Source organism: Miniopterus schreibersii, assembly GCF_964146895.1.
Source record: "Miniopterus schreibersii genome assembly, chromosome: 22".
In the NCBI taxonomy this organism is placed as follows: domain Eukaryota; kingdom Metazoa; phylum Chordata; class Mammalia; order Chiroptera; family Miniopteridae; genus Miniopterus; species Miniopterus schreibersii.
In genome coordinates this window covers 12,538,930-12,548,073 of record NC_138124.1, presented here as the reverse complement: position 1 = coordinate 12,548,073, position 9,144 = coordinate 12,538,930, and positions in this window count along the sequence as shown.

Below are 9,144 nucleotides of genomic sequence, written 5' to 3'. Positions count from 1 at the left end.
CTCTGGGAACCCAGGGCTTTCCTGCAGAATGGGGATTACCAATGTCTCCCTTAGGGGGCTGTTCCGGGAGAAAGAAAACTTGTGCTTCACGCATTTGACCTACTACCCGGGGCCTATTAATACTCAATGAACGTGAATGCCTTTCATTTGCTAAAACTTGCACATTTGCAGTGCAGGATTTTACATGGACAAAAGAATCTTACTGGTTCTCTCGTTCATTAAGGAGTTAAGTAAAATCATTTTATATTTGTATGAGAGTCATGATTTTCCTTTTTGAAAACATTGAATCTTTAACACTGAGCCTCTGTTTTCTCATCAGTGTGATGAAAAATTTTTTTAAATGTCTACTTCATGGGGCGTGAGTGAGAATAAATGAAATAACCCACACACGACCCTTAGCACTGTGTCTGGCACGTGAAACGCACGCAGTTAACAGCAGTAAGCAAGACACGAAGCCGTCGAAGGGGAGTAATGATTAATGGACAGAATGTTCTCAGCTATAAGTGGCTTTCCAACCATTTCTTTCTTATATTTATCACCTACTATTGCTTCTTTATTAGTGAACACTCACAGGCCAAATCAATGAATATATAAGCAGCAGATTGATATTAATAAAAAATTTGGAGGGATCCAATTATGATTTGTTTGAGGTCTTGGACTTCGGATTCTGTTTGTTTTCTAGGGGCACGTGCCCTTGGTTGTGCTCTTACATTGCTTACATTCATCATAGATGCCAACAGCAAGCTATTTTGAGTGCATATGATGATTGTATTAATATCTCACAGCGTCCCTTAGAGAATGCAGCAGATTCCCGGTGTTCTTGAACAACCCATCAGCTGGCCACAGCCCAGGGCTTGCCTGCAAGCAGGAGATGGGGAGCCAGAGCACCCACTCCTGGTACAATTATTTTACAAGGTGATCAAGTCTTTCAAGCTCATCTGGGTTTAAGGACTCTTTAGAATGGGGACTAGTTACACAAAAGCAGAAAAACAGAGCAGCAGCTGCGGTTCACCCAGTGCTGAAATGGTCTGCTCCTTCCTTCAGCAGCGGCTCTCCCATGCTCAGGAAGCTCGCAGTCTGGGGGGGAGAGGGGAGATTTTCAAGAAAGCTTTCAAGGCACAGAGAGGACGATGAGCTCCGGCAGGGTGAATAGGGGTGGAGAGGATGCCACAGAAAGGATACCGGTCACACTCTGTGATGACTCTTGAAGGACAAACAGTTGGAGAGCTAAAAAGCTGGGGACGTGGGACTGCAGGCAGGGAGAGCAAGGACGTCCATGTGGCCTGAGACGTTGGAGGAAACGACCTAGGGCCAAAAAGGTCGCCTGGGACCACATCGATTAAACCAGCCATTGGAGCTCCATGACCCCTTAAGGAAGGTAGTGCAGCCCCCATATAAAAAGTGAAGAAAATCTAACACCAGTGAAGTTCGAGGATCGAAGACTGTGTTTTACAATCACCTGAGCTGGGTTTTCGAAAACCTATCTGCAGTATTGTAAAGACCTAAGAACCATAAAGAATCAGAGGAGACAACTGAAAGCCCTCACTAAAGACAAATGTCAATAATATGCCTCAATCCTGAAGAAAGTGTCCCTCCTTTATGATGAAAATCATAGGATTGTTGTGTGGCCAGACGATGCCCCAGCCTCCTCCCTGCTGCTTAGCGTCCTAACAAATGAAATCACCCAGGGAAGCCCTGGCTGCTTCCTACCTGCTGTCTTCGGTTCCCCCCCAGTGTTCTTTGCCGGGAGGCGGCAGCCCAGCAGCTGTGCTCCCCCTCCCGCTCCGTCTTCCCACAGTGACCTGGATCTGCATCACCACACGGACACTGGGGCTGGTACGAGCAAGACACGCTGGAGGCTGCTGACCTGGGTCACCCTGAGCCCTGAGTGGGTCGCAGCCATAGACATCCTTGCAAGAGATGAAGAGGGTTTCCTTGGTTAATCTTTCCATCCCGTGGGCCTTGGGGAACATCCCCGCGGCGAGGAGAAGGTGGCCAAGAGATAGTCACATGTACACACGGATCTGTGCAAGTGACGGCCAGCAGCTGGGCAGAGCCGAGCGCCACAAGCAGCTGGGGCCACCTGAGCTGCCTCCCGGCCTCAAATACACCCACCCCCGCTGAAAAGTAAGCACAAGCCTGCCTTTCCCCACTGTCGCCCTGTCCCCCACTGTCACCTGTGAGTCTACAGACGCCCAGGCTGGAAAGGCTGCCAGACTTGCTCTTGGGCCAAAACTCTGGTCAGGCTCCTCTGAAACTCCTTCCCCACTAGACTTTGTATCTCTGCCTTTGCGTTGCCCAGTTCTAGCACGAATCCTGCTAAATCGATTTCACCAGAATCCCCCGCCCTCAATTTCTGGTTCCTCTAGGTATCTGATCAAATTCCTCATTCCCCCATTTCCCACTGATGCCTGATCACCTGGCCTGCCTTCAGCAAGAATCTTGTTAGGTAAGTTTGGCAAGAATTCCCCTCTCCCCTGGCGTTTGCTCTTAGTAATTTTCCACCCCCACCCCGCTCAGCGACTATAAATCCTCTCTTGTCCAGGTTGCAGTTAAGAGCCGAGCCCAGTTCCATACTGAAATCTCTTTTCCCCTATTGCAATAGTTCCCGAATGGACTCTGGTTTTACCACCTTCACCTCTGTCCAGCTGCAGAGACGCGAGTTACAGGAGCCCACTTGCTTATTCAAGCCATGCCTCCGACCCTCCAAAGCAGTGCGAATATAAGTCTCTTTCCCTGTCTCCCCAGCCACTCCCACGGAAGCACAGACTGGAAATGCAGGCGAATCCTGCAGCATGTTTCCTAAGAACACCAGTTTCTGTTTGGAAAACAAGAGTCAGGCCTTTGACCTTCATGATATAGTGTATCCAAAGTCGAGACCTTACTTAACATGGGGCATGTAAGCAAAGAGACTCCGCTTTGACTCCAAGGGCAGAATCACACAAAATTCACACATTAACTAATAGCTTTAATGCGTTTGGGAGGTGATGCTGGGGAGGGGGAGATGGGAGGCTTACAGAAATCTCTCTGTGAAAGGAAGGGATGTTTTATAGTGATGTCCACTTGTCCTGGGGTGTCCAGGACAGTCTCCTTAAAACTAGGTTGATTGATGTACCTTGATGTGGGGTTGGAGGTGTTGTGCAAAGCAAATCAGTAGAAAGGCCAACTGTAGGCTGGGAGAAGGCGGGTGGGTGGGAGTAATAGCTTGAAACACAGGACAGATGACAACCATTGTCTACTTAAAGAACCACCAAGTTTAAACAACATGTGATCGGAGGAAAAAAACCTATAAAACTTCACTGTCCTGGAACCTATTAGTTATTAGTTGCTTTGCTTCTGATGTGCCAAAAACAATGAATTTCTCCTTTTGTATTATAATGTGAGCATTTTAATTACTAGGAGAATTTTATCTGTGCAACATAAAGAAAATATAGGGACAGAGTACCTAAGGGGCAAAAGTTAGCTTATACTTTTTAAAAAATAACTTTGTTGATTTTTTTTCCTGATTGTAACAGGAATACTTGTGAATGTCAAAAACTCAGAAACTACCAGAAATTATAAAGATGATAAATAGTCTACCGCACAGACAGAAACATCTGGCCCTGGCCGGGTGGCTCAGTCAGTTGGAGTGTCATCCTGTACACCAAGACGCTGCGGGTTCGGTCCTGGTCGGGGTGCATATAGGAAGCAACTGATCCATGTTTCTCCCTCCCTCCCTCCCTCCCTCCCTCCCTCCCTCCCTCCCTCTCTCCCCCCTTCCTCTCACTCTAAAATCAATAAAAATATATCCTTGGGTAAGAATTTTTTAAAAATCTGGATGTTTAACCATCCAGATTTTTTTCTACATATATAACTTAGGGTAAAAAAAAAACACACAGAGAGAGAGAAAGCACTAGTCATAGTGTCTTACAGCCTGCTATTTCTGTAGGTTTTATGTGATCACTCCTAAATACTCTATACTATTCCACTAGATGGTGTGCCAATGTCTTGTTTTGGTTTTGGTTTTTAATACTCTAGTGAGGAAAAAATCAGGATGTCCCACTCATACTTTATTAAGACCACTTCTGGGGCAAACATCCTTGCGCATAACCTTCGCTCACTCGCCTGCCTATTTCCTTAGGAATCCCCCAAAGTGAAACTGCTGGCTCAGTCCTTTGCACTTTCTCTCTGGTTGCTGATCTCTATTCCAAAAGCCCATCTGGACCAGCTGGACCAGCTCGGCACCCCCCTGCCCCCCAGCCAGGAAAACACCCATTTCCCACACCCTCGCCAACTCTGGGTATTGTCAACCGATTCAGCCTTAACCGAGGCATTTTCAATAAAGCACGTCGCTGTTCTGCTGTGTCCTGACCTCCAGAAGCCCTGGGGGAGGGGCGACGACCAAGCCAGCCAGGCCCTGGGCACAAGGAGCACCGCTCCCGCCTCCCTTCCAGGGCAGAGAATGAAGAGGCCCAGGGGAACTATCCTTTTCTGTGCCACCTGGAGGCTAAGGAATTTGAGGAAAAGAACGGGCCATGGGTGTCACCGCTCACCTCCTTCACCCCCCAGGTGGAAAGCATCCCCCCCCCCCCAGGCTCCTTCATCCCAAACAGCAGCTGCTGGTGAAGGCTGCAGAAGGGAGACAGCAAACAGGAGGCCGGAGGGAACCGCTCGGACCCGCAGGTTAGAAGGGCAGGCCGTTCCCACCGGGGACCCCTGTTCAGCTGCAAACCGCCGCATTTGCCATTTCAATGCGACCGGGCGGGCGGGGGAGGGCAAGGAGGCGGCAAAGGGGCTGCGCCGGAGACCCGAATTGGGGCAAGGGGACAAAAAAATCTGCATCTCTTTAATTCTGCCACTGGCTCTCTCCCCCTCCCCCTTCCCAGAATGTGACATTCGGGAGCAAAAGGGTTTCCTCTCCCTCTCTCTTTTCCTCTTTCCTTTTTTCTTTGACATTTAAAAACAATATACACTTGGGTGCATTGAAAGGTGGGGAGGGGTGGGGGAGGAGGGGAGAGGAAGATTGTTTCTGGAAGAATTGAACCTCAGGAAAGCGGCTTTCATCTCCCCTGGGACTTGTCCCGGCAGCCGGAGCCCTTTTCATCGCTTTGGAGGGGAAAAGTGAAAGGACTCGGGGTTTTGCAAACAAAAAAGTAAAATCTAACCCTGTCTGGTGAATGTGCTTTCCGGCGGGGGAGGGAGTTGCTTAGTCCTTGGAAAGGGTCTCAGAACTTTAAGGAACCAAGTTCTCCTGACAACAGACCACAGGAGCAGCAGAACCTGGAAGGGGGCTTGGGGTTAAGGGGGGGGTCAGAGCCGGGCTGTCCTCTCAGGCCCATCCCTAAGGCTGAGCTGGCACCCACTGCCGCCAGGCAATACAGGTCTGAACTGCCCGGGTCCACTTTATATCTAAATTTTTTCCAATAAATACTGTAGATGTATCTTCTCTCCTCTTTATAATTTTCTTAATATTTTCTTTACTCTGGCTTACTCTATTGTAAGAATACAGTATATAATATATATAACGTACAAGATATGTGTTAATCGACTGTTATCAGTAAGGCTTCTGGTCAGCAGCAGGCTATTAATGGTTAAGTTTGGGGGCAGTCAGAAATTATCCGTGGACTTTCTCCTGTACAGGGGTCTCTTTTCAAAGAGACTAGCTATAGACAGAAATGACCAGCTGTGGAATTCAAAAGACCAGCAAACAGCCTGGCCTGGGTGCCTGAAGTCACCGTCCTGGCCCTGAGTTCACAGCTGCTCCAAGAAATGTTGGAAAAGTGTGTCTTCAAGGCAGCCCTAGATGTTCAACACCAAAGACTAGAATAAAACCCGGAATGAAACCCATCTAGCAAATTCCCTCCCCGAAAGGCGTGCACACGTCTGGACGTGCCCAGCCACCTGCCACCATCACCCTGTGAAACTGACATGGTCAGATGTCACGCTAGGAGAAGACTTGAACTGAAGCCGAGTTAGATTAATTACATCATTCTGCTGTCCGGGCTTAATTCCCCTGAAGTGACATCATGAAACCAGGGCATTACAAAGGATTAGGGACCAAAGGAAGGTAGGTCTTAATAAGGTTTCCATATGGCCATGAGTCACGTCTAATAGTCAAGTCCCAAGTGAGGGCCCTCGTGACTCACCCGATACCAGCTCCGATTCCTGCGGCCTCCACACCGTGGCCGGGGTACAGTCAGAAACCAGGGAACACACACCGGACTCACCATCCCCAACGGGGCCTCTCGAGGTAGCTCTGCTTATTTGGGAGGACTTCACACCATCTTAGTTCAGCGTTGCCCCCAAAGCGGTGCTGCTGGGGAGCTAGCAGGTGCCACGGGACACACACAGGGTCCAGGGGTCAGATGTATTTGCAAAAGAGGTTGCTAGGTGGCCGTCCTCGGGGCCTCACCTACTAGTGCTCACTGTGAATGCCCGCGAAGGCAAGAGTAGGCTGCATTTCCCAAAGTCGGCTCGCTGGGGAACCCTTTCTGAAGCAGAATCCATGGGGCTGCTGCACTAAAACCACACTTCGGAAAAGCCCCTGTAGTTGTAGCATCTCCTTTCGCTGCTCCTGTGCCTTTCTAAGCCCTCTCCCCCTTCTTCCTGCCCAAACGCTGCAGACTCTGCAAGAGAGAAGCCCGACGAGAAGGAAAGAGGGGGAGTCAAGTGGGACTGGGGGGCGGGGGCAAGGACACTGGGGCACTCCCGCTCCCGGACTCTGCCAGGCAGGTTCACACTTAAGGCTCAGTCCAAGCAGCACGGCTTCTCTGAACTTCCTCTCCCCACGGCAGGCGCGAGGATCGCCCAGTGCCCTCCCGTGCCCTGAACCGGGGCCTCCGGGCAAGTCCGCACCGTGTGTCTCCTACCACATGCCCTCTGGCACCTTCGGCTCGGGCAGGACCAGGAACCAGAACTTGACGTCCCTCCAAGCATAGCATGGTGGGCTCCCCAGTATCCATTCTCTGCTTCCTCCTTAACAGCAGACCTTGAGATTGACTCAGGCAGCAATGGGCTCAGCTAAAGGACTGTGTTCTACTGCCTCCCTTGAATCCAGGCAGAAACTGAGAAGTCTCTTTCCAGGAAGCTGATTCAGTTGGAGGGCATAACCTTTTGCCCCTTTCTCCTCTCCCTTCTCTCTGCTTGGAACACAGACATCCTGGCTGGAGCTCCAGCAGCTATCTTGTCACCTTGAGGATAGACGTCACATGCCAAGGATGACCAAAGCAGAGAGAGAAGTTGCCTCCGTACCAGCTCTGGATTGCCTGCTTTCGGACTTGTTTATGAGAGAGAAGCCTTCATTTAATTTAAGTCACTTATTTAGTTTTCTCTTTTAAACAGCTAACCCTAAGTCTCACACAACAGCCATGTGGCTTCATGCCTCTGAGCCTCTGCATAGCTGTGCTTAGCTGTTCTCCCCCCAGGAAGAGAGTTCACAAACAGGGAAATAAAGGTAAATAACTTCAGGGCCGCACAGATGTGTGTTCAGCCCTTACCCCACATCTCAAAGTGTGATGCTCCGACAAGCAACAGCCTTCCATGAACAGCAGCTACTGACCCCAGGGTCAGGAAGAGGGCTTGGGACACAGAGTCTCCAAGCCAGCCAGTGACGGGGTATTTCCCTCAGCTCTCCTGGCAAAGAGCTGTTCCCACGTTCCTTGTGGCAGATGTGGCTCTCACTTTTATCCCTCCCTCCAAAAAGCACTGTGGGCCTTCTGCGAGCCCTTTGTTCCCAGAGCAGCTTAGCAAGGAATCCGCAGGGCTGCTGTGGGAAGCTATCCGGCAGAATCGCTGGTGAGAAAGCAGCTGGCCCTCCAGCTGGGCCCAGGTGGTGAGGCCACAGGCCCGAGGTGGGCTGGGTGAGCCCTGCAGCGGCAGATAAAGGGTGTTCAGCTCAGCGGCAGAAGCCTCTACTCTCCCAGCCCCATGGAGAGGGGCTGGTCCCTCAGTCAGTTAAGCTCAGGCACAGGACCAGACTTTTTTCTTTTGCATAATGCAGGCCAGCTTGTATGGGGGAGCCTGGCCCTGCTGGGCACTCAGCATGTGAGTGGCCCCGCCTTTAGGGCCACCCTGGAGAGTTCAGTGCTCTGAATTATCATGGCTGCAGGGTAGGGATGAGGGGTCTCATTCTAATGCAGAGTTGGGTCAGCAGCGGTGCTGAGATTCTGCACTTCTAACAAGCCCCCAATTGATGCCTAGGCTTCGGACCACAGACCACACTTTGAATAGTGAAGACTCAGCACACCCAGGTTTGAACACTTCCCCCACCCCCATCCCACTCCCGGCTGCATGGCACTGAGAAAGGTCTTGCACTCTCCGAGCCTGGTTTCTCATCTGCAAGATGGACTGAGCTCCTGCGGGGAGGGGCTAGAGCTCCCCTGCAGGCTGTGCCTCCTGCACAGCAAGAGAAAGATCCCGAAAGGATGTTCAGGCAGGGATTGGGGCCCAGTGGCATTATTACTGCTGAGAGGCCATGTGACAGCATGGGTTTTAAAATCAAACAGTCCTGAATGGCTCGCTGAGTTTCAGAAATGCCTCTGTAACTTATGGGCAACAAGACTTAGAAAAAGGTTGTGTTGTTAGGAAGTTAAAAAACAAAAAAGAAAGAAGTCTTTAAAGTGCTTAGCCCAGGACTTAGCATACAGGAGGACCCAAGAAATGTTAGTTTCCTTTTCCCACATTAGTTTCCCACTTTCCTATCTTCCTAGAGAAAATGCAACTACAGACCAGCAGGGTTCACTAGGGGTTTCTGGGGGAAGTCATTCAATGATCATGAGCACGAATGCTTGTCTCTAAGTCACACTTATTAGCCAGGATCCTTCCGTTACCAGTGACAAGAGCCCCAACTCACACTGGCTTAAAAGGAAAGTCCAGTGGGGTTCAGGCATAGCTGGATCTAGGTACTCAAGAGATATTGTCAGGAACTTGTCTTTATTTCTTTGCTCTGCTTTCCTCAGCACTGGCTTCCCTCTTGGTCAGGCTCTGCATGTAGTGGCAAAAATTTCCTCCAGGAGTTCCAGGAGGAAACTGGACAGATCTGACAGAAGAAAAAAAAAAAGACTCTCCCTCTCGAACAAGCCAGAAAAAGCCTCAGGGATGATCCTTACTGGCCTGGATGCAGGGATGTGCCTGTCCCTGGGTGAACTGCTAGGACCTGCTCAGTCC